The sequence below is a fragment of the Panthera leo genome, chromosome A1 (assembly GCF_018350215.1).
Source record: "Panthera leo isolate Ple1 chromosome A1, P.leo_Ple1_pat1.1, whole genome shotgun sequence".
Classification (NCBI taxonomy): Eukaryota; Metazoa; Chordata; class Mammalia; order Carnivora; family Felidae; genus Panthera; species Panthera leo.
Genome location: NC_056679.1, coordinates 124,512,662 through 124,539,546, shown reverse-complemented (window position 1 = coordinate 124,539,546; position 26,885 = coordinate 124,512,662). Strand labels below are relative to the sequence as shown.

Sequence of the window (26,885 nt, the reverse complement as noted above, 5' to 3'; positions counted from 1 at the left end):
ACTAAAACCTTTCATTTGTTTCTCTGCTTTTTTTTTTCCCCATCAGAAATGGCTGTCATATACTCCCAAAACCATCTAAGAGAATCATTTCTCAAACAGAGGTATATCCCTACAGATGTTGTTGAAAGGGGGTGGCTGAGAGAATCTGGGTGATGTACTGAGGAAGTATATAAGGTTTGCCAGATGCTAAAACCAATATTGACCTATAATTTTCTCTAAACAAATTAGGGCCAACAGCTAATTAACTCATTGTATTTTTTTCTTTCTTTCTTAAGATTGTGGTAAAATATACATAACATAAAATTTATCTTCTTAACCATTTTGAAATGTACAGTTCAGTGGCGTTAAGTACATTTGCATTGTTGCCCACCTGTCACCCCCAACCATGTCCAGAACTTTTTTCATCTTCCCACACTAAATCTCCATCCCCACTAAATAATAACTCCCCATTTTCTTTGTCCTTGAGTCCTTGGCAACTATCATTCTACTTCCTGTCTCTATGAATTTGGCTGCTCTATCATAGTCCTTTTTGAATGATGCTCTAATTCTTTTTTTTTTTAATATGAAATTTATTGTCAAATTGGTTTCCATACAACACCCAGTGCTCATCCCAAAAGGTGCCTCCTCAATACCCATCACCCACCCTCCCTCCCACCCCTCATCAGCCCTCAGTTTGTTCTCAGTTTTTAACAGTCTCTTATGCTTTGGCTCTCTCCCACTCTAACCTCTTTTTTTTTCCTTCCCCTCCCCCATGGGTTCCTGTTAAGTTTCTCTAATTCTTAAATCAACGTGAACCTAGAACTCTCTTTAGTCTTTTCCCATTATCTTGTATGGGCATATCCATCGCCTCAGCTCCAGTTTTTAGGTGCAGTTCATTGACACATTTGAAATATTCCTTGCACCTCCCCCCCCCCCCCCCCCGCCATTGCCTTCTAAATTCTTATATTGGCCCAACTAGAAGGACTTATCTGTCTGCAAGGCTGCGCTGCCTCTAAATGACCCACATAGGAAGTGTGCTGTATGCCAATACAGAAATGGAGCTGTTTTCTCTCAAGTTTGTGGAGCAGCTATTAAACAGTTGTTCTGTCCTGGAAGCCCTGGTTATGTCAAGGTGCAATTTGATATGTGTGGATTAGAAATCCCAGTAGCCTTTTCTTACAGCCTAGGTTTCAGAAGATTCCTCTTGGACCATGCAAAGCTGAGAACTAATAAGAGTGGCTCTACCATGTTCTTTGTCTTGGAAATGGGCTATTGGATGGAGTGCTCTTTGCTAATGGACAGGCAGAGAGCATTTGGAATAGCAGCAGGGATGGAATAAATTTCACTTTTACTCACATTTTGCCATTGATTACTGAAGGTCATCCTGTTCTATGCTAAATTATGACTTGATGAGACAGGATGCCATAGTCCCTATCATAGTCAAGATACAGTAGATGCAAACCAAGAGGTGAAAAGTGAAATATGGACACAATTCTCCTATTCTTTATGGGCTTTCATTACTTTTCACAGAATCTGTTTGAATACCTCTCTAAAGACCCTGTGCTTAATCTCTCCTATCCCTACATTTCTTTTCTTCATTTGTTCTTGATTGACATGAGAAGCCATAACCAGACTTAGCGTGGGGAGGTAAATTGCTTGGAGAGAAACTAAACAGAGAAGGGAGATGGAAAGGAAACAGAACAGTGCATGTTTCTTTTTCTTTTATAAATTTTATAAATAATATTCCAGCCATAAGGGAAGAAGAGGAATCTTAGATAAGTAAAATGAGCCATTATGGAGACAAACCTTGCAGACTAAGAAATAAGATTCATTTAGTTATGTAGAGCCTTGGATTAACCATCATGCATCCATGCTTAATCCCGATTTTGCTTTGAAAGCAATAGCCTAGAGTCTGCAAACCTGGTTTCTAGACTAGGGTTGACCACTAACTCTCTTCATGACCTGGGTCAAGTCAAACATCCTCTTTGAGCCTCAGCTTTCTTATATATGTAATAGAAAAAAATAACATCTGCCTCTCTCTCTGCCTTGAGTTAGTATTATGCTACTTTGCATATAAAAATTTACAACAGTATACTTCCACTTGTTCCTTCCCATTTTTTGTTATTCTTGTCATATATTTAACTTGTACATATTTTATAAACCCCACAATGCATTTTTAAAAAGTTTTTCTTTCTAAGACAGTTGTTTTTCAAGTAAATTAAGAAAAGAGAAAAAACATCATTTATATTTACTCATGTAATCATCATTTCTGGCATTTCCCATTCCTTCCTGTAAATCTGAATTTTCATCTGGTATCATTTCCCTTTGACCTAAAGACCTTCCTTTAGTATTTTTTATAGGGCAGATATGCTATGGCAAATTATCTCAGATTTCATTTATCCAAAAATACCTTCAATTTCACTGTTATGTTTAAATCATATATTCATGGATATAAAAGGCTGGGTTGACAGGTTTTGTTTTATTTTTTCTTTTTAGCACTCTAAAGATATTATTTTATTGTATTCTGAGTTGCATTGTTTGTAATGAGAAGTTAACTGTCATTTACATTTACATCCATGGGGCTAGAGGGAGGAAATGCTTTCTACATGTTCTCTCTCCATGGTTTTCAGAAATTTGACTATAATATGCCTAGGTGTGTTTTTCTATGCATCATCCCATTAGAGATTTGTTGAGTTTCTCAGACTCCATTCTTCCATCTGTGGGTTGATAATTTTTAAAAATTTAAAAATTTTCAGCCATTATTTCTTCCAAAATTTTTTCTGCTCAATTCTTGCAGGGACTCTAATTGCTTGTAGATCTCTTGGTATTATCCCAAAGATAATTGGCATTCTTTTTTTTTTTTCCTTAATTTTTTCCTCTTTCATTTTTATTTTGAGTAATTTCTTTTTTTTAAGTTTTTAAGTTTACTGATCCTTTCTTGAGCAGTTTTCCGTGTAGTGTTAATTTCACCTGGTGATTTTTAACACTCAGAGATTGCAGAATTTTTGGCTCTAGAATTCCACTTGGTTCTTTTTTAGAGTTTTTATTTTTATCCAGTTTTTTCTACTCAATATAATCACATTTTCAGTTAATTATTTAATATATTTATAATAGTTGTTTTAAAGTCCTTGTCTGCTTATTCCAGTAACTGTCATCTGCAAATCTGTTTCTAATGACTGTTTTTCCTACATTTAGTTTTTGTTGTTGTTTCGTTTTGTTTTGTTTTTGCTCTCTTGTATGTAATACAATTTTAATTTTTGGACATTGTATATAAGTGTACTTATGTTCGCTCACTGCTTTAACTGTATCAAATTCACCTGTGTTTAACCCCACCACCCTCATCCCAAATCGCTATTTGATCATATCAGTAGTTGAACTGGGTGAGGATTGGCTGAAGTTTAAGATATGTTTAGCTTGCTTACCTTTGGATTAAACTCTGTCAGGGCTCAAGAATGTGCAGAGTTGTACAGTTTCTCTCTGCTTATCAGTCACTCCCCCAATGCTATTTTTCTCAGCAAACTTCATGGTGGATTATTATGGTATAAGAAGAAGAATTCTTGGTCCATGTGTTCTGTCCCTGTGTGGGGTTCTTCTAGACTACAGTCCTAGCCAGAACACATTGTTTTACAAAGCTGGCCAATTTCCCTCCATCCTGAAAAGTCTCTCCATCCCAGTTTCTGTCTGTACTTAAACCATGTTCCCCTACATGTAGAAGCTGTCACAGCTCTCTACTCACCTATAAAAAGCTTATTTCTCTTGGAGTTAAGTTCATCAAGTCTTCATTATATTCACCCCTCTTCCTCTGCCTTGTAGAAAAATATAATTTTTATTTTGTCTGGGACTTTTTCGTTGTTAGCTAAAGGAGGGACAGTCTTTGGCATCCTTCTATATTGTAACCAGTAGCAGAAGTCTCAAAGAAGTAGATTGTTATTAAAACAGATTTCTCTGGACTGATGTATCACTATGTAACCCAAGTGTCTGAGAGGCACTCATTTGGGAAGACCATCTTCTTTCAGCAGGAAGCTATTATGTCTGTGTACAGATCAGAGTATTATTGCCAGTTTTCTACTGTCTTGTTTGCATCTCTGGCCAAAGTTACTCCTTATATCTTTCCATATTTTTCCATCATCTAGCCATTTTCTGATTTTAAAATCAATATGATTTATGTTTAAATACATAGGTTTTTCTTAACTATAAAAAACCATTGGGAAATATATGGAGCTGTGTTCTCCTATCAGAAACATGTTTATTGCTATAGTGGAAAAATACATTCCATGCCTGCTTCTCAGAGATACTGTACTTTGATCCAGGAGCCATGTTTAGGATATCTTACAAAAACTTTCTAGGCCTCAGTCTCCTAGTTTCTTATAAGAGGGTTTGTACTAAATGATCTTTAAATGTCTTCCAGTCCTAAATTTCAGATATAGGTAGCTCTAGATCCTCTTAAAGGAAGATGATACCCACCTTGACTAGGTATGCATGCCATTGCTCTTTAAGTTGCCAGTTCTGATTCAGCTGGAGTTATGGCTAGAATTGGCCTGATCTGCTTAGACTGGTGAGTTGTCCCATCCTTCTGTTACCTTTTTCCTCCCTCTAGCCCCGTGGATGTAAAATATAGCCTCTAGGTTCTGCCTGTAAAAACCCTTGCCAGACCAGGGTCTAATCAGGAGGCATCCATTATTCTCTTCTAATTTTTTTTTTTTTTTTTAATTTTTTTTTTTCAACGTTTTTTATTTATTTTTGGGACAGAGAGAGACAGAGCATGAACGGGGGAGGGGCAGAGAGAGAGGGAGACACAGAATCGGAAACAGGCTCCAGGCTCCGAGCCATCAGCCCAGAGCCTGACGCGGGGCTCGAACTCACGGACCGCGAGATCGTGACCTGGCTGAAGTCGGACGCTTAACCGACTGCGCCATCCAGGCGCCCCTATTCTCTTCTAATTTGAACCTCCTTATACCAGAAAACATCAACCTTAATATTTTAGCATCCCTTAAAGACTTAATAGCATCATTTTTGTACAAATAAGCAGAATAATTTTTTTTAACATTTGGTAGTAACAGTATAGTATCCCTGAGAAGTAGTGCAAAAACTTAGGTGAATTCCTGGGTGGTAGATTCATAAGGGGTTCTTTAGGGAAGTCAGGAAATAAGAGTTCCACTCTTAATATTTCAAGGAACTTGTCACCTTGGCAACTGCTATGCTTTCCCACAGACTTCTCTTTCTCCCATGAATCCTCAGTTTTTCTGGGGCTTGAAACTCTTAATAATCAAATAATAAGAACTCTTCTGAGGTGGTTTTATAACCTTTAGAGTTTAACAAGCTCATATGTGCACCTTATCTCCTACACCGATGACAGCCTTGTGTGATAGGATACTAGAACTGACTATGGATCTGGTCCAAAGTGACATCAGTCATGGAATTCAACCAACTCAACAAAATCAAGGCTCTGATTTATGCTAAAGTGAGTATGAATAACTGAAACAGGCTTTCAATTAAAATTTGACTGTGACTTGATTCCTTGGAGAATGTGAGATTTTTAGAGATATTCTGAATTAAAAAAGTCTTCCAAGGTCAAATATCCTTGGAAGATGATCATCTACTCTTGAAGAAACACAGTGGACACTAGCATATTTATTAATGACTCTTCAATTAAGATAATTATTTGCCATTTTGTTCAGCCTAATTGTTCCCCAAATTATTTGATTATAAACATGTTTTTTTCCTACTTTGGAAGCCCTGGAATCCTCTGAGGTTAAGTTAACCTGACGAACTCTGAGCAGGAAATCTGTGTAAAAGTGAAGACAAGTGTGTTCTTAAAAGGCTCCATCCCACACGCGAAGGTATTTTTCCTTCAAGCACAGGAGTAGACTTGGAATAGCAGAATAGCTCTGTTAGATGGATATATGGCCAAGAGAGGCTGTGGTCCCTAAGCATGCTCCCATCTCTCTCTTCTACAGTTAATCTTGGTAACATAAGCTGGGGGCTGCTTTCTTCTCAGATGTATGAATTGATAGAGCCAAAATAAACCAAATTCCAAATGCAAATGAAAAAGCTCAGGAGTCTACTGTTGCTCTGTGCTTAAAGCTAGTTTTACACTTAATCGCTTCTCTAAGTACCTATTCCTACCTGGGCTTCCCCAGGGAATAGGAAGCCATTTTGTTAACTGTTTCATGCTATAATTCAGGAGATACAATTTATGAGCTGTTCCAGAGGCCAAGAACAGAATCATCCCCAGCAGAAGATGCAGTGCTTTAAGAACAATGAAATCCCTTCCCTGTGGCAAAAGGATAAAACAGACATTAAGAGTCTTAGAATCTATTAACAAAATATACTAAGTGCAAATGTACTGAGGTGATAGCTAATGTTAACATTGATATAAGTTGCCTATTGAAGTTTTAATGTTTGACTGGTTGGATTCTTTCCCATGTCACTCTCTTCACTCTCTCACAGTTAACCTTGACTCTGTTGTTGACCTAACCTGAGCCTTGCATATTTTCTGCTACATCAGGAAAAGGTTAGGAATTTATAAAGCAAACCAAACAAAACTCTGAGATTCGTTACTGTAATGGTTACTTTCCTGTTGGGAATTTTGAATCTAAAACAAAATGAGGAGATCAAGCCTGTATATGGCAGGCAGCTTGTCAGTCTACAACACAGTTTATGCATAAGACACTGAAAGGAAAGATTTGCAGAAATGAGGCCAATTTGTGGTATTCAAGGCCCAATATGCTTCTAACACACACATTTCTGGACACATATTTTGAAATGCATTAAGCATATATTGACAGTGTATTAAGTCACTTAGTACAAGCAATTTAAAGAGACGGGAAATGTATCCATGAACATGGAAATATGGAACATGGAGAATATATCCATAATATTATTAACACTATTCTAAAAAGTACCAGTGGAATTGTTGAATCATTATCTTATACACCTGAAACTAATATAACACTGTATGTTAATTATACCTCAGTTTTAAAAAGTACTAATGATCTTTTTGATCTTCAAAGGAAATTATTTAATGGAAATATCAATGAGAACACATCCCAAGGATTATTGTCAAAGTATAGAACTTATTATATTAACTATCAGAAAGAATCTACTTAATCCCATGAATGCGGAATGGTTATTTTTATTTCAACAGACAGAAGTAGGTAAACTTTGCATCTTTGTAAACCTAGATTGATATTTGAATACCTGGTTTAGCTTAAGTCCTGAGCAAGCTGCTGCAAGATTTTCAGGGTGAAATTCATTGTTACATTAGAGATTTCCATCCCCTTGCTTTGTGCTAGCCATTCTTAATATGTAACATGGCCAAAATACTGCTGAATGATCAAATACTGGGTCTTAAATAAAAATAGTTGAAGTAAACAGTATATTTCTGCTAGAAAGTATTTTTTTCTTTTAGAAAATCACTTGCTTCCATCTAACTGATATTTTTAATTCTACACTTAGACATACATTACCTTGGGTTGAGACATTAAACCCTATTGGACTGGCTGGCTCAATGGGTAGAGCTCTCAACTCTTGATCTCAGGATTTTGAGGTCAAGCCGCAAAGTGAGTGTAGAAATTACTTAAATAAATAAATAAACTTTAAAAAGGGGAGGCACCTGGGTGGTTCAGTCAGTTAAGTGTCTGACTCTTGATTTTGGCTCAAGTCATGATCTCACAACGTATGAGTTCGAGGCCCACATGGGGCTCTGCACAGACAGTGTGGAGCCTGCTTGGGACTGACTCTCTCTCTCTCTCTCTCTCTCTCTCTCTCTCTCTCTCTGTCTCTGTCTCTCCCCTGCTTGTGTTCTCTCTCTCAAAATAAATAAACTTTAAAAAAAGGACATTAAACCTTTTTAAAAAGTAAACAGAAGAGCTATTACAGTATATTAAAACAGACTAATGTATCATAGTCAATTCAGTTACTGAAACTTAAGGAGAATGAATTTGCCAAATCTTTTTCTGAAATTAGACTTTGACAGGAAAGGTAGGTGTACTTCAGAACAGTAAATGCTGAGGAGCTCCCAGCAACAGGAGATGAGACCATCCTAACTCATAGTCTTTTTCCAACAGAGATGACTATAAATACTCGTTTCCTTCCATTTAAAAAGTTGACTCTAAAAAAATCTCTGGGGTTGTGTTTACATTTTTAGAACCCTTATATTCTCAAATCTTCACAAATATCAGCAGTATTCTCACCTAAGAAACTCTTTAGGTTTCCTTAGCATCACTCAGTGCCTAAGGTGTTCTGTCCTGCTTGACACTTTCATTCATTGAACAAACACCTAAGGATGATAAGATACTTCTATAGTCTTCCTGCTTGGTGTGGGAAGACTGGGAAAGACAAACTCATTAGCAGTGTGTCGCTGTCTTTATGGATTCCATATCTAGTCCTCTCTGAAATCATTATATATGACCCTTTAAATATTTTATTTGTTTTGCTTTGAAAATTCATCCTTTTAAATTAATTACATTTTCCTAGGATCCATTGAGCTTTCTTGTTGACCATTAAATCAACAAAAAGCAAATAAATGTGATTCTAAGGAGTGTATTTTGAGATTTTTTAAATTAACTTATTTATTTTTTAATTTACATCCAAGTTAGTTAGCATATAGTGCAACAGTAATTTCAGGAGTAGATTCCTTAATGCCCCTTACCCATTTAGCCCATCCCCCCTCCCAGGAACCCTCTGTTTGTTCTCTCTATATAAAAGTCTTTTATGTTTTGTCCCCCTCCCTGTTTTTATATTGTTTTTGCTTCTCTTCCCTTATGTTCTTCTGTTTTGTATGTTAAATTCCTCATATGAGTTAAGTGATATCATATTTGTCTTTCTCTGACTAATTTCACTTAGCATAATCCCAGCAGATCCATCCACGTAGTTGCAAATGGCAAGATTTCATTCTTCTTGATTGCCAAGTAATACTCCATTGTACATATATACCACTTCTTCTTTATCCATTCATGCATCTATGGACATTTGGGCTCTTTCTATGCTTTGATGTTGTTGATAGCTCTGCTATAAACATTGGGGTGCATGTGCCCCTTCGAAATATCACACCTGTATCCCTGGGATAAATGCTTAGTAGTGCAATTGGTGGGTCATAGGGTAGTTCTATTTTTAATTTTTTGAGGAACATCCATACTGTTTTCCAGAGTGGCTGCACCAGTTTGCATTCCCACCAGCAATGCAAAAGAGATTCTCTTTCTCTGCATCTTCACCAACATCTGTTGTTGCCTGAGTTGTTAATATTAGCCATTCTGACTGGTGTGAGGTGGTATCTCATTATGGTTTTGATTTGTATTTCCCTGATGATGAGTGATGTGGAGCATTTTTTCATGTGTCTGCTAGCATCTGAATGTCTTCTTTGGAGAAGTGTCTATTCATGTCTTTTGCCCATTTCTTCACTGGATTATTTCTTTTTTGGGTATTGAGTTTGATAAGTTCTTTATAGATTTTGGATACTAACCCTTTATCTGATATGTCCTTTGCAAATATCTTCTCCCATTCTGTCAGTTGCCTTTTGTTTGTTTCCTTCGCTGTGCAGAAGCTTTTTATTTTTGTGAGGTCCTAATAGTTCATTTTTGCTTTTGTTTCCCTTGCCTCCGGAGACATGTTGAGTTAAGAAGTTGTTGTGGCCGAGGTCAAAGAGGTTTTTTCCTGCTTTCTCCTTGAGGATTTTGATGGCTTCCTGTCCTACGTTTAGGTCTTTCATCCATTTTCAGTTTATTTTTGTGCATGGTGTAAGAAAGTGATCCAGGTTCATTTTCCTGCATGTCGCTGTCCAGTTTTCCCAGCACCACTTGCTGAAGATACTGTCTTTATTCCTTTGGATATTCTTTCCTGCTTTGTCAAAGATTAGTTGGCCATACATTTGTGGGTCCATTTCTGGGTTCTCTATTCTGTTCCATTGATCTGAGTGTCTGTTTCTGTGCCAGTACCATACTGTCTTAATGATTTCAGCTTTGTAATACATCTTGAAGTCCAGGATTACGATGCCTCCAACTTTGGTTTTCTTTTTCAAGATTGCTTTGGCTATTTGGGGTCTTTTCTGGTTCCATAAAAATTTTAGGATTTTTTTTCTAGCTCTGTGAAGATGTATTTGGAGATTTAATTGATATTTGAGATTAACTTATACAAACTGAATTTCACAATGAGTTGTCCTATGTGTATTGTCTGGGGAAAAGTTTTGGAAAGACCTTGCCCTTTGACTGGACTTAGCCTCCTCTGGGAGGAAGCCACAGCCTTGGATTCTTCGTGTGTGATGCCAGCTAGCCTGGATACAGGGAACACCCAGGAGTCCTCTTGCTAAGTTTCCTGGTTTAGAACTCATTTGACAAAGGTAATTCCTGTTTTTGGAAATAATTCACAACCATGCTGTATTTTTTATTTTTGCAAATATAAAAAATAACAAAATTGAGAAGGAAGAATAAATTTGAAGCCTGTTTGATTGATGAGAAAAGTAGAGTTTAGGTAATTTCAGAACCAGATCTACTGGGCCCAGAGCTAAAACAACTTGCCACAGATAAAATGGAAACCAACATCAGCAGAACTCAGAACCACACACTTTCCCTCCCAGGTTTCTGGTTCATGTCCAAGAAAGAGGCCTTTGTCCCTGTAAGTTATAGGCTGATGAATTCCAATAAGAGCAAGACATCTTAAGGCTAAGTAAATCTAATTGGTGAATAGTGAAGTGCCTTAATCATTTTTGAAAAATAGATCTTGTGCTATTGTAATACCCCAAATAACCTGGGATCACCTAGTTAAGGGTGATTCTTAGAGATAGGTCTTAAGGTATTTTAAAAATTGTGTCATGAGTTGGAATTCCTTTATCTTTATTTGTGAAATTAGGTTATATACCTAAATATTACACCCACACATATACATATCTTATTCTTCCTTTCTTTGTGGAGACAAGGTATTTTTTTTTCAGTGTGAAAAAATCTTTATTTTAAGAAAAAAAACTAGTTAACAAAAAACTTTAACAAGTTTCACTTAGCAAAATATACCCAGAAAGAAATCACTGTACAAAGAGAGTTTTAAGTCAAGGCCTCACTAACTCCTAGGGTATTAATAATATGACTCAATTTTCAAAACTAACTTATTTTAAGACCTTAAACTTAACCTAAAAGATTTTAAATGAAAATAAACTAGAAAGAAAAAAAAATGAGAAATGTTCCTCTTTGAATTAGGGATCTGGCACCTTGAGTTTTCAAAAAAAAAAGCACATTTCCCCAATGTGTTCATGGTGATGTGGTGTAAAAAATCCATTTAATGTACTCAAAACTACTTTAACTCAGATAACATTATGCTGAAGTGCAGTACCAAAATGTTAATGGAAAAACACTGAAAACAGTTTTAGTTTACTCCATATCACATGCTAGAAGAAAAGTTTGCATGAGAAAACACTAAAGAGGTCATTTTTTTTCTTTAATTTACATCCAACTTAGTTAGCATATAGTGCAACAATGATTTCAGGAGTAGATTTCCTTAATGGGTAAGATGTCTGTTACTCATTTAGCCCATCCCCCCTCCCACAACCCCTCCAGTAACCCTCTGTTTGTACTTCATATTTAAGAGTCTCTTACATTTTGTCCCCCTCCCTGTTTTTATATGATTTTTGCTTCCTGAAGAGGTCATTTTTTAATGTAAATTTAACAAACTCATGGTGCAAAATGTGTCCCAGCTTTTCACTGTTTGTTGGCTGCCTGTGAAAATTTAATTGCAATAACTCAAACGCCCCTACAAAACTAGTCCTATCCACCCATGGTGTTCTGGCCTCAATAGCCAGCCGTATAATAGCCACTCACAGACAGGCTCTCAAGGCCAATATAAGTGGACTGGGCCGACACCCTATTTCTTGCATCATCTGGCTGCTCTATGCCCCGTTGCTGGCCCCAGTAGTGGAATTCAGGAAAAGTTCTATGTGTCTGTGTTGCATGTTGGCACAGTCCTTGAACATAGCTGGTGTTCGGGAGTGGCAAACTCAACATTGACTTCTCCAATCACTCTTCCATCAGGACCAATCTCAATATGGACTCTCTTAGGGTTGAGTGGAGAAAAAAAGTTATAAATGTCGTTCTCTACGGCTCTGTATGGCATCCCTCTCATGTGGATTCAGTGCCCAGTGGTACTCTGGACAGTGAACTAGCAGCCTCCATATCTGTGGTCATACATGCCTGAGAGAGTAAGTAACTGAGGTTTCTCCCAAGAGAGAGATTGGTGAAGGAATAGCCATCGCTGAGGCTGCCGTACTCCTCATGTCCCCCATAACCTGCACTGTAAGCACCCTACCCTTTCTTTCTAGGCCCACTTGCTTGACAGTCCAATATACCTCCTGGCTGTCCCAGGGTAGTCATAAAACCCTGACTTCCGTACAGACATGAACTTCAGAGGGAGATCTGAGTATGCCTAACTTCTTCCTGACTGCTTTTGAACACTTCATTATATCTGTGCCCCATTCTCTCCTGCTTCCCTAGGGGCTTCTCAGCCAACTCCTGTGAGGCAAACTGCCCAAAAGCTTCCCCTGTAATCTTGCCCTTGGAGTCCATGAGCAATGTGATCCTATTTGGCACAATTTCCAGCCCTGAGAAGAACTGAAGAATTTCTTTCTTGGTGCATCCAAATGGGAGTCCCTGAAGCCTCACAAAGCTATCACTGGTGGTGTTGGCACTGTTTGGATTGCTGTGTTTCAGCACACAATCTATCTTGGTTCTGTGGGACTTGAAGACCTCAATGTACTGGTGTCCCATGCTTTCCCATGTCTTTTTTAGGGCCATTTTTACATCATCTTCTGATTCAAGTTCAACAAAAGCCTCACCACTCTTCCTGCCTTTTCTAGTGTAGATAAAATGAATGCCTGCATCCCCATCATGAATTGTGCAGTCAGAAAGGAAGTTCTGCACATCCTCAACCAAGCAGCAGCAGGAAGACCATGGAGCGTGACCATCAAGGCCCACCATCATGACACCTGAGAGAAACAGATATCAAGCAAGCTTGGGTGCAGTTTTGCAGCTTAAAGAACAAACGAGGGTGGAAAGTGGAGGGGCATGCCCACAGCTGGAGAGACTCCATGTAGGTAACAGATTGTCCCCTGAGAGGAACAGGATTGATTTATATTTTCATCACAGAAGTATGGTTTACAGACAAAAGACCCCTAATTCTACCTGACACTTAAAAATGCCGAGGGCTCCGGTGAAAGAGCAGGTGCATCTCCTTTTGTTATTATCCTTGGGCTCCTAGTCTCCATGCTCTTGCTCTTCCTCACATCCAGCACCTCAGTTGTCCCTCTGAGTACCTTTTTCTCCAGGAAGACACAGTATAGTCCAAGATATTTTTAATTGTCCTTTGGACTAGAACCATTTGTGGGGGAAGTTTTCTCAGCATAAATAAACTTTTAAACCAGTGTTTTCATGCCATTTTTTTCAACTTCCATCAGATTCTAGTGGAGAACTTGCAACATCCCCTTCCAACATCCTTCATCCTGTCTTCACCGCCTGAATTATTCATCTCACAACTACGTTGAGTACCTAACATTTGCTTCCTAGAAATTTACGCTTTTCTTAATATATAAGGATGACAGACAGTTGTTAGTCTGTCATCAAGATATAAAATGTATTTTCTTCCAGACCCAATAGTAAACTTACCTGGTGTTTTTTTCAAGATGGCAGTTTGAGGACATGAAAGAGAAAAAAGACTGATCCCTACAACCACTGGACCTGACCCTTTGACTCATCATGGTCCAACGAATGAGTTTTCATGTAAAAAGCGCAACCCTTTTATGCAATGCCTTTAACTGTGGTTTGTCAGTAGAGATTAAATTGTGGAACCACTAGCTGCATCACCAAATTTAGTCAAATCACTTGCAATGGACTTTCTTTCTGATTCAGCAGTACTGAATTTTATTTTGTTTTTCCCAGTTAATCAAAAATGTCTCAACCATGACTAGAAAAGGAGGGGGGGGGGAATCAACCACTGAACCTTTCCAATATCTAGACAAACCTCATCTTTTCATATTATAAACTATATATACATAGTTTGTAACATATAATAATAAATATATTGTTTGCAAATCTGTAACATACCATTCTCTGTGGCCTGTTTTTCCTGGAAGAAAAAAGTCAGTTTTGGCAGGTCATTTTTTTGTACTTAAAAGTAGCCTTAAGGGGCGCCTGGGTGGCTCGGTCGGTTAAGCATCCGACTTCAGCTTAGGTCATGATCTCATGGTCCATGAGTTCGAGCCCCGCGTCGGGCTCCGTGCTGACCACTCAGCCTGTTTCAGATTCTGTGTCTCCCTCTCTCTGACCCTCCCCTGTTCATGCTCTGTCTCTCTCTGTCTCAAAAATAAATAAACGTTAAAATTAAAAAAAAAAAAGTAGCCTTAAGAACAGTAATAAAGTGTTAAATCATGTGTGTGTGTGTGTGTGTGTGTGTGTGTGTGTGTAAGTAGTTGTCTGTATGCATTAACACCTGAGGACTTGGAGGAGGAGATAACGGAAAAGAAAGAATTTGTTTCAGAGGTGGTCAAAAAGGCCCTCTCTGCTTATCCTGTATTGAGGTCTGGTTCCTGGCACTTCCCTCAACTATGACAAATTCTGATGGCTCAGGTTTTGAGTCCACTTCAGCACTTTTACATTTCTTGTGTTGCACATCTGTTTTCCCTGCCCATCTTCCTTCTATCTGGTTCTAATTCCTGTGTTGCAGCTTGACAGTCAGTACATCAGGAAGGATAAAAAGAGTTACACTTTTGAAGCTCTGCTAACGAGGCTTCTCAGAAGCCTGGCTGGTGGTGTGTTCTCTAGATATCACTCATAATACAGGATTGTCTTGCTGTGAATGGACACTTGAAAAGATGAGGTTTGCGTAGAATTAGCCAAAAGTTCATGGAGTTTCTATATGGCTTTTTTTTTTTAGGTAAAATTCATATACATAAAATTCACCATCTGAATTTTAACCATCTGTAAGTGTGTGATGCAGTGGCTTTTAGTACATTCATAATATTGTACAACCATCCCCACTATCTAGTTCCAGAATATTTTCATCACTCCATAAGGAAACTCCAAGGCTCTTAAGCTGTAACTCTCCGTTTCACCTTCCCCCAGCCCCCAGCAGTCTGCTTTCTGTCTCTACAGACTTGCCTATTCTATATATTTCATATAAATGGAGTATAAAATGTGTGGCCTTTTGTCTGGATTCTTTCACTTCCCATAATGTTTTCAAGGTGAAAATATGTTGTAACATTTAGTGGCTCTTCATTCCTTTTCATAGCTGAATAATATTACATTATATGGATATCCTACATTTTATTTATCCATTCCTTAAATGATGGACATTTGGGCTGTTTAGACCTTTTGAGTACTGTGACTGGTGCTGCTGTGAACATTCATGTACAAGTTTCTCTTTGTACATCTGTTTTCATTTCTTTTGTATATATACCTAGAAGTAGAATTGTTGTGTCATATGGTAATTCTATGTTTAACTCTCTGAGGAACCTCCAAACTGTTTTCAACAGCAGCTGCACTGGTTTACATTCCTATAAGCAATGTATGAGGGTTCCATTTTCTCTACATCCTTGCCAGCACTTTGTTAATGTCCAATTTTCTCACTATAGCCATCCTAGTGGATGTAAAGTGGTATTTTTTCTGCTTTTGACTTGCATTTCTTTAGTGATTAACAATGTTAATTTTTTTTCATGTGCTTATTTACCATGTGTTTATCTTCTTTAGAGAAATGTCTATTCAAGTCCTTTTTCCATTTTTAAATGGAGTTTTTGTTCTTCTGTTGTTGAGTTGTAAGAGCTCTTTATATACTCCAGATACTAGACCCTTATCAGATATATGATTTGCAGACCTTTTATCCTTTTCTTTGCGTTGTCTTTTCACTTTCTGGACAGTATCCTTTGATACTTCTGTGTGAGTTTTACCAAGCTGGCCCCATTTGAAATTTGAAAGAGTATCAATCAGTCAGTCAGTCTCTCTCATGCCTTTGCCCCCTTTCACTTTTCTTCACTCACTTCCAGTTTTTTTTTTTTTTATTTCTTTTGTACTATACTCTCCAAGGACGAGAAAAAAAATGTTTTCTGATAAATGCATTCACACTGGGGTGTAAATGACTGATAAAGCCTAATGACTTACTCTCCCACCAAAGTTGTCATCATCTCAGCAGTTGAAAAGAAAGCAAAGGAATTCATGAAATGTCAGACATTGATGAGCATAGTGTGCTAGGATCATGAGACACATTTCTGTTGCTTCTGAAATCATAGTGAGTTAATACCTCCAGTTCTACTTAAAATAAGGATTCTAGTCCTAGGTCTGAGGTTTTTACAAGGCCAATAAAGCTCTCTGTGAAACTTTACTAAGCCTGTGGGGCTTCTGTGGGCAGTTCTGTGCCAAGCACATTAGTGATTAAGTCTCAGTGTGTTCTGTTCTTAAATAGTCTGTGGTTCAGATGCTTTTATAAAGTAGATCCTTTCCTTGAGACTTACATATAGGACTCCTAAGATCACCTCTGAGTTCTCATTCTTATATATCTTCAGAGCACCATGAACTCTATTGAACATGGTTGCATTTTCTTATTCCCAAATCATATTGTCTTGGGGTTGAAATGAATCTATTGCCTCTTAGCCTTCTATGCCTGTTTGAGCACCCATTGGGTCTTCTCCATCCTTCTCTGGATGTGATTCTTCATTTTAGCATCACAGAGGCTGTTGACAGCTCTAATAATTATGCTTGAAGACAAAACCTAAATTACCCTAATCAGCCTGCTCTGGGGCTGGCAGGTATGTGGTGCTGTCACAGCGAGTTGGTGATATACAATCTGCCATGAATAGAGCTTTTTTTCAGCTGCTCTGGCAGGGCCACCTGCCGTCTGTGCCCTACTTCCTGCCAGGAAGCTCTGTGACCTTCAGTGACCAATGCCAAGTGATTAGAAAACTGGTAGCATTTGTGCCAGGACCTTGGTCTCTGTGGGTTTTGTTTGCTGCAACAGAAAATCAGGAAGCTCCAGAAAAGAACTGCAGAGAAGTGTTCTTATCCAAAGATGCAGGGTAAGGATTCTGCCTATACGAAGGTAATGAGAAGTATCTTAGGGGGAATGTTTCCTTTCCCAGACCTGTGTGAGTAAGATTTGGCCAACAAATCTCTCAAAATAAGCAAGTACCTTTAAGCTGCCTACCCATTCAGCAATGAGAACAGAGACAGGAGAATCTAATAAGATAAATGTAAAAGCTAAAAACCAGACAAGCTAAACAATGAATAATTGGAAATTGAAATTTTAAAAAATGCCGTTCCAAAAATATAAAAAAATAGGGATAAGTCTGACAAAATATGTGCAAGAGCTGAGCAATAAAAACTAAATAAAAATAAAAACTGAGAGAAATTAAAGAAGACTGAAATATATTGAGAAATATATCATGTTCATGAATCGGATGATTCAGTATTGTAAAGATGTGAATTCTCTGTAAAATGATCTGTGGATTCAAAGCAATCCTAATCAAAATCCCAGTGGACTTCTTTGTCAAAATTAATGAGTTAATTCTAAAATTCATACGAAAGTGCAAAAGACCTGGGATAACAAAAGCAACTTTGAAAAAGAAGAACAAAGTTGGAGCATTAATGCTACCCAATTTCAAAATTTAGAACGCTATGGTATGAAGATATTTTGGTAATGGTTTAAAGATAGAGCAATAGAAGAGGATAGATTCTAGAAATAGACGCACTTATGTATGGGTACCCAATTTTCTTTTTTTTTTTTTTTTTAAATTTTTTTTTTTCAACGTTTTTTATTTATTTTTGGGACAGAGAGAGACAGAGCATGAACGGGGGAGGGTCAGAGAGAGAGGGAGACACAGAATCGGAAACAGGCTCCAGGCTCCGAGCCATCAGCCCAGAGCCTGACGCGGGGCTCGAACTCACGGACCGCGAGATCGTCGCGGGGCTCGAACTCACGGACCACGAGATCGTGACCTGGCTGAAGTCGGACGCTTAACCGACTGCGCCACCCAGGCGCCCCGGGGTACCCAATTTTCAACAAAGATACAAAGACAGTTCACTGAAGAAAGTGTAAGTTTTTTTCAACAAAAAAAGTGCTGGAATAATTGGATATCCAGATGCAAAAATAAGAATCTTGATCCACATTTTGCACATGATACAAAAGTTAACTCAAATGGATCATGGACTTAAAGCTTAAACCTACAAGAGTACAAAACTTCTAGAAGAAAACACAGGAAAAAAGGTTTATGATCTTGGGGCATGCAAAGATTTCTTGGATATGATACCAAAGATCTGATCAATAAAAGCAAACACTGCTAACTTAAACTTCATAAAAATTAAAACTTGTACTTTTTATGGTTATCATTAACAGAATGATCAGATTAGACACAAACTGGGAGAAAATATTTAAAATATGTTTCTTATAAAGGATTTGGATCAAAAACATGTAAAGAACTCTCACACTCAATAATAAGAAAATAAACAAAATGCACAAAAGATGTGAATAGATGATGAAGTCCAGAACACTAAAAGAGAAGACCATTATCACAATCAGTGTCAAGAAGGAATACGCCCACACGCAGCCCTTTAGTACCATTGTCTAGAACAGCTGCAGCAGGAATAGCAACAAATAGCTCTGGTTTGGGGAGAGTTTCCACCCAATCCATTGTTTTATCTTAAGGTTCTCAACCTTTCCAAAGAAGATACAAAGATAGAAATAAGCACATGGGAAAATATTCAACATCATCAGTCATTAGGAAAGTGCAAATTAAAACCACAGTGAGATACCACTGCATACCTATAAGAATAGCTAAAATTAATAAGACTGACCATACCAAATGTTGATGAGAAGGTGGGAGAACTGAAACTTTCATACACTGTTGGTTAGAATGTAATTTGGTACAACCATTCTAGGAAACACTTTGGCAGTTTCTTAAAAAGCTAAAACATATTGAAAGATATTTTCACACCCACGTTCATAGCAGCACTAATCACAGTAGCCAAAAGCAGAAGCAACCCAAATGTCCATGGGCAGATGAACAGATTACCAAAGTGTGGTCTACACATCCAATGGAATATGACTCAAACTTAAAAGGGAAGAGAGTCCTGTCACATGCTACAACATGAAAGAAACTTGAGGACATCATGCTTAGTGAGATAAGCCAGTCAGAAAAAGACAAATACTCCTTGATTTCGCTTATATGAGGTATCTAAAACAGTCAAATTCATAGAAACAGAAAGTGGAATGGTGGTTACCAGGGGTTGGAGAGGGGGGAAGGGGAGTTATCTAAAGGATATAGAGTTTGAGATTTACAAGATGAGGTTCTGGAGATACGTTTCACAACATGTGAATACACTTAACACTGCTAAACTTTGCACTTAAAAATGGTTAAGATGGTAAATTTTATGTTGTGTCTATAATAAGAAAAATGAAGAAAAAATTGTGTTTGTGCACCAGCACCAGTGTGTGCTCGTGTGCTCTCTCTCTCTCTCTCTCTCTCTCTCTCTCTCTCTCATTCTCACTCTCTCTCAGAAATAAATGAAAACATAAAAAAATAAAATAAAATTGGGAAATGTGAGTCCTCCAAACTTGTTCTTCTTTTCCAAGATTGTTACCTCTTCTGAGATTGCATTAAATCAACATATATCAGTATATCACCAAAGATGGAAATCCAGCAGTCTTTCACAGAAACTTCTGTAAATATTGAACATGCCCTTTCACATTTGATCATTTTACTAATACAAGCCATTTTCTTTTTACTTTGTTCCTAAACTCTGGGTAATCCCATTCATGAACTTAAAGAACATTCCTAAATAGACTTTTGTCATTTGTTAATGATGTTTGACATTATTTATCTTAGTTACTTTTGTTTTTCATTAAAAACCTAGCCCTTCACTTTTAGTCACTTTGGGTTTCCCTTGAAACCTGCCACAATAGGTCCAAAAAGAAGATGGAAATATATGGCTCTGAAGCCCACTATCAGCATTTATTCTTTGTTGCTGGGATGTCTTCATTTGAGACCCTTGAAGACACAGATACTGTGGAAAGAGCTATAGCAAATCCAGCTCAAATACTGTTATGTTACTAAAGAACATCCTGAGAATGCCAAATTTATGTGGGCCAATTCTGGCATTGCACTGCCTTGCTTTGGCTTCCTAGAGAAGCCTCTTGATGGCTTTGGACCTTGAAAGTCTTTTGGCTGCAAAATGGAATGCTGAGAAAAAGAGACCTGGACACATGGAGACACTCTCTTAACAAAGCCTTGACTGTCCCTCCTCCATGAGGCCTCAGTGTCCTTACTGTCTGTTCTGTGGCAGCAGAGAACCCAGGACAAAGCAGTATGCCTGACCAGGAAGATGGAGGGGCAGAGAGGCAAGACCACAGGAGAGGACTGAAGGGAGCTTCAAGGACAGAAAGTAAGCCCCATGAAACAAATCTTCTTCCCTGACTCTGCTATGTTGGATTCCAACCCAAACCAAGAAGCAACTGTGCAGAAGTGGGAGGGCTTATTGTTGGCTGGAGGTCACCCAAAATAGAAGATTCAAGAATGCTAATGCGCAAGGATTGATGATGAAGTCCATAACATTTAAAAGGAGGGCCATTATCAGAGTCAGTGTCAAGAAAGAACACGCCCACACTCAGCCCTTTAGTACCATTGTCTAGAACATCTGCAGCAGGAACAGTAACAACAAGCAGCTCTGACTTTGGGAGGGATTCCACCCAATCCATTGTTTCACCTAAAAGGTCTCCAGCCTTCCCACCCCAGAACCTTACCATCATGTACTCATTCTTACTCTCTGCCTTGAGGAGGGGAACTACAGCACAGGACATGGCTGACAGCTTCACTTGGGGAAGACTTACTCAGGGCCCTCCAAAATATGGGGTCTTTTCTTTCCCTAAAGTGGTTTGCCTGAAAGGCTTCTGTAGTCCTACCACAGTACCATCTGCTATTCCTATATTCACCTAAGGGGGCAGGTTGTCTCTATTCTGGACCAGTTGGTTCTGAGTAAAACTCATAAGACATTTTATTTTAGTGCCTGTCCTGCCTCCCACATACCTCCCCCTTTTTACGGCCTCAGTTTCCTCAGTGAAGAGGTTCGCCTAAGTTGGATGTTAAGTTCTTTGTACATCCTGTGTTCCTTTACATTCAGAAAGTGCTTGGCTTGGGATCTAGTGCCAGCTATTGCCTCCTCCTACCAGAGCTTTCCTCACCTCAGCTGCTCAGAAAAGAGACCTTGAGGCCATCCTTTATTCTTCTCTCTCTCCATCACACACCCCTTGTCTAATCCAGCTGCTGATGCTCTCAGCTCTACCTCGAGTCACTATCATCCCTCACCTGCGATATTGCACCAGCCTCACCATTGGTCTTTCTATTCCTGCTCCCTTCGGTCAACTCTCAACTTTGCAGCCAGAGTGATCCCAAAAGGTGTGAGATCGTATCCCTCCTCCACTTAAAACCCACTGAAGCCCCCTATTTCACTCAGAGTAGAGGCCAAACACCTTCCAGAGCTTTTAAGATTCCTGCCTCAGGGCTTTGCACTTGCTGTTTTCTCTGCCTCTACACTTCATGCCAAATGTCCACATAACTCACTCCCTCAACTCTCTTGGGAATTTACTCAGCTGTCACCTTCTCCACTTGGGCCTATGCTTGGCAACCCTACAGAAAATGGCAATGCCCCGTATATTTCCTATCCCTTTTCCCTACTGTACCTCCTCCATAGTACTTTCATCACACCGTGTGTTGTGTTTGTTTTCTACCTACCTTGGTTAGAATGTTTCATCAATGAGAAGAGGGATTTTTGGTTGGTTGGTTGGTTGTTTTTTTGTTTTTGTTTTTTTAATGTTTATTTGAGAGAGACAGAGAGGGAGAGAGAGAGAGAGCGAGAGAGCATGAGCAGTGGAAGGGCAGAGAGAGAGAGGGAAACATAGAATCGAAAGCAGGCTCTAGGCTCTGAGCTGTCAGCACAGAGCCAGATGTGGGGCTTGAACTCATGAACCATGAGATCATGACCTGAGCCAAACTCCGGATGCTTAACCGACTGAGCCACCCAGGCGCCCTGGTTGGTGTTTTTTTCTTGTTGTTGTTGCTGTATCTCTAATGCTTAGAACATAGTTTGACATTTGGAAGTCTCTGAGAACTATCTAACTAGATTAATGAAATGAAGAATGGCAAGTTCTTTCTTGCCTGGAAATACAGAGGTATTGAACGGTATATGCTTTCCTTCCCTCATTACTCAGTTTCCTTCCCTTCTTAGCTTACATTTGCTACTTATTTCTTAAACCTGATATTTCTTGGAAGTGGCATGAGGAGGGACCACATTCCAGTGGCAGTCTGCAGGGCTAGTTCTTAGACTGGAAGTGTACCTCATATTACATAACACTGCATTTCTCTAGTGGCAAATCCACTCCAGTCTCTTTTCTGTGTCTTGAGCATATCATTGGCATTCTTAGCTCATGTTAGAACTTGCCTGTTTGAGAAGACAAAATTGAGATTTTGGATTCGGTATTTTGAAAGTCCATGACAAATACCCAAATAAATCCTTCCAAAACTGAGCTTCCAATCCTCCTTAGTTTTGGACATCAAATCTAAAACATCTTTTAAACTTCCAAGGGGGATTTATGTGCCAATGCCTGTGAAGAATGAAAAAAAAAGTGGTCTGTTAAAAGAGTCTTCATAATGAAAGCCTATAAGTGGAAATTTGAGGTTGAATCAGATGTAAAAAGTATTTCTCAGTTACTCCCTCAGTCACTTATCCATTCATTTATTCACTCAATATCCATGTGACATGGTCTCTTCATGGAGTAACTGTCAAACAAACACAATTAGCAACCAAAAATAAACTTAAAAATGATCTTTACTTTTGATTAGAGAAGTGGACCCAGAAGATCCATGAATCACCCCCATCCACCACCTTCCCTCTCTTGCTCCTGGGGAAGGGACCACACACCTGGAAAATGAATTCTTCTTTCTCTCACATTGAGATTTCTTGGTAAACAAAATTCCCCACTTCATTATATGATATAATGACAAAGAGAGACAGTGAACCAATATTTGCAAGTAGCTCAGAACTCCTATGGAGATATGAAGAAAGTTATGCTCATTACCACCTAGGGCTATTTTTTTTAAAGTACTGCTATCTATACCCATCCTAGATAGTAAGATTTAATTAATCCATGGTAGGCCTGGTAATAAATAGTTTTTTTTTTGTTTTGTTTTGTTTTTTTTTTTTAATTTTTTTTTTCAACGTTTTTTATTTATTTTTGGGACAGAGAGAGACAGAGCATGAACGGGGGAGGGGCAGAGAGAGAGGGAGACACAGAATCGGAAACAGGCTCCAGGCTCCGAGCCATCAGCCCAGAGCCTGACGCGGGGCTCGAACTCACAGACCGCGAGATCGTGACCTGGCTGAAGTCAGACGCTTAACCGACTGCGCCACCCAGGCGCCCCAATAAATAGTTTTTAGAAGCACCCCCAGGTAGTTCTAATGCATAGCTAAGGTTAAGAATGGATGGTCTAAATAAAAACTATAGCCTAGTTTATTTGTTAGGCCAGCAAAGAGCAGTGATTTTTTTTTTAATATTTATTTTTATTTTGGAGGGGGGAGGGCACCACAAGTGGGGGAGGGGTTGAGGGATGGAAACAGAGGATCTGAAGCAGGCGCTGCACTGACAGCCCCAATGTAGGGCTTGAACTCCCAAAACATGAGATCATGACCTGAGCCGAAGTCAGACACTCAACCGACTAAGCCACGCAGGCGCCCTCGAAGTGCAGTGATTTTAAGGTGAGATTGAAGCAATAATGAACTACATGAAGTGAGAAGTAGAAAGGTGTGAGGGAGAATTCTAGGCAAGGGGAATAGCCATGAAAAAACATGCTAGTATGAAAGTCCTGGTTTTAGAAAGCCAAGAGCAGCCTCAGCAGCCATTTAAAACTGTTCTTCAGGGTGGAGGAATTATGCCCAAAAGAAGAACACTTACTTCCTGATTTCCCACAAAGTCATAAAAGAAATGACCTAAAGAAAACCCACCATCATATGGAGCTGACACTGCCTTGGGACTGATTGGGTATGTGAATAACAAAAGGAATAGGTCTTTTCACTTTCCTGAGTAAATACAGATTAAGTTTGCAATTTTTGCACACGTAACTGCTATACACGGGATTAACGCCTCGGGATCATACCTCAGGACCCCTTCAAAAGGAGTGCTAATGAATATAATTCCACATTGACTTTATGGGTTTTCAGAGACAAAGCTAAGACCCTCTGGGGACAGGATACTGGAACTATCCCATTAAAAATGTGTTCATGCTGAATAGTTATCCTATTTGGTGAGGAAAAAAAGATAGAAAATGTCATTTTAACAAAGAAAATGCAGGATTTGATTCTCATATTACCAGAAGCTAAAGGGAAGAATGACCTTTTTTTATACTTTTCCCCATCTGAGGAACAGGGGTCATATCTCAGTAATCATTTTAACTCTCACAGCCTCTGAACATTTTTTTTGTTTATCTTCATTTTTTTGTCCTTGTCTTCCAATTGCTAATGGTTTGGGAGAATTAATGGACCAGGGGATAATCAGGTTTTGTTTCTGAACATAAAGACTTTATGGTCTTGCCAAAGGATTTTTTTTCTACACTATATATTCCCCTCTTTTGCTGATGACAAAGAAGATGCTTGCAGGAAATATTTGTCTTCTCATTTGCCTTATGCTAGTCATGAGAGAAATAGAAATTAGAATGACCTTAAATCCTTGCACCATATTGCGTCTTTACTTCAACGACTCATGGTGTCAGGGGACAGGGGAGAGGGAGAGGAAAGTTGTTAAAATAATGTGAACGTGGGGTAGACTTTCCAATGTAAACATCTTTTGAATTTCTTCTTCACTCTGAGATGAATTATTTGAAACAAATCACTCTTAAAGCAATTTTTTTTTTAGTTCTATTAGGCCAAAGATAAGAGACTTATTTTCAACCTGAAGCAGAAATTTTGGATCATAAACAAACCTTAAAAGTGTTTAGTTCTCTTCAGAACATTTGACACCACCTCTTTGAATTTAATATATAGTCAGTACTATATATTGAATTATATATATATTCAATACTATATATTGAATACTATATTGAATATATATTCAATACTATATATATATTCAATACTATATATTGAATATATATGATTTGAATATATATTCAATACTATAGTATATTCAATGTATATTGAATATATATAATATTATTGGATATATATATTCAACTCATATAATCAATATATTTTAAAGAAGCTTACCTTTGTATATACTTATATACAAGCATTAACTTCTAATTAGTTGCCTTGAGGAAGAAATGGGATATTGATGGAGCCATTTTCACTGGAAAATATTTGCAAAGTAACTTCACATTGGAAGTAGTAGAAAGAGAAAGTAATTTTCTTTTATTCTGTAAAAATTTGGGTACCTGTTATGAAACAGATACAGGGCTAGAGACTGAAAATATGGATAAGATATGATACCTGGTCTTGAAGAGCTTTTATCTGAACTGGCCCTTGGATCATGGCTAGGAGCTAGCCAGAACGAGGGAAGAAAGGGTGTTCCAGATGAGGGAAGCATCATTTTCAATGACACAAAAATGTGAAAAGCTCTAGAAAGATCCAAGAGTCGGGAGATGTTCAGAGTAATTGGAACATTTGATTCATGTAGGAAAGGATAGAAGTCAAGTCTAAGATAATGAATTGGGAAGTAGCAGAGTGTAGTGGTTGACAGCACAGAGTCTGGCCTGAGGTCAACCCCTCCTCTTCATTGAGTAGCCACTTACTCTCTGCACCATGTTTTCGTCATCTGTAAAATAAGAAGGATAATAATAACTCATGGGTTCTGAGGATACTGCCTGGCATGATTTGCCAAATTAAGGCAACAATTTATCCTGAGATGACGAGGACTAATGCTAAAATGATGTCAGTGTGAAGGAAAGGAAAGGCCAGTTGCAAGAGATGTTTCTCAGATGTATTTGAAAGACCTGTCAAATGATTGGATTGGGGTGAGTGGGGAATAGAAGAGGAAGGAAGAGGTCAAGAATGGCAATCATGCTTTTAACTTGAGAAACCCTAGATGGTAGGGTTTGTGATCAAGAACAGAATTGGGGTGCCTGGTGGCTCAGTCGGTTAAGCATCTGACTCAGATATGGCTCAGGCCATGATTTCACAGTTCATGGGTTTAGTCCCTGCATTGGGCTCTGCGTTGATACTGTGGAGTCTGCTTGGGATCCTCTCCCCCTCTCTCTGCCCCTCCCCTGTTAGCTCTCTCTCTCTCAAAAGTAAATAAAAACATTAAAAAAAAAACTTTTTTTTAAATATCAGAATATAGGAGGTGAAGAAGATCTATTTTTGTCATATTATGTTTAAGCTTCCCACATAACAACCAGGCAGAGGCCTCTGTTAGGAAATTAGTAAAAAGAGTATGGAATTTGGGAAATAATAAAAATAATGGATTTGACAGTTGTCAGTATAGAAATGGTCACTGAAGTCAAAAAGGAACTTTAAAATGAGACTATGTGGAGCAGGTTTTCTCAACTTTGGTGTTATTAACTTTTGGTATGGATAATTCTTTGTAATATTGGGGGTTGGGAGCTATCTTGTATGTTCTAGGGTATTGAGCAACACCCCTGGCCTCCACCCACTAGATGCCAATGGCTCTTTCCCCCTTTGTCAACAAACAAGGATGTCTCCAGATATCACCAAAAGCTATTCCCCATTCCCAGGGTAGGGAAGGTGGTAGAGACTGGTCCCTTGTTGAGAACCTCAGGAGTAGAGTAATGATGATGGAGGAGGAAACTTCGGCAAATTATATACATGCTGAGCCCAAGTTTCTGAATACATTAATTGCAAAAAATTATAACACTGGCACAGATATTGTTGTAAGAACCATTCTAA

The 26,885-nt window shown here is 38.5% G+C and overlaps 1 protein-coding gene and 1 pseudogene across 1 annotated transcript in view; one reads left to right on the top strand and one right to left on the bottom strand.

The window, feature by feature from the left end:
• Nucleotides 1–26,885, top strand: part of ANKRD55 (ankyrin repeat domain 55) — a 590,869-nt gene that overhangs the window by 381,852 nt on the left and 182,132 nt on the right. Inside the window, exon 8 of the mRNA XM_042939212.1 lies at nucleotides 47–101. The gene's annotated coding sequence lies outside the window, so the exon portion shown is untranslated. The remainder of the gene's footprint in view (nucleotides 1–46; nucleotides 102–26,885) is intronic.
• LOC122230116 lies at nucleotides 11,852–12,935 on the bottom strand (annotated as a pseudogene).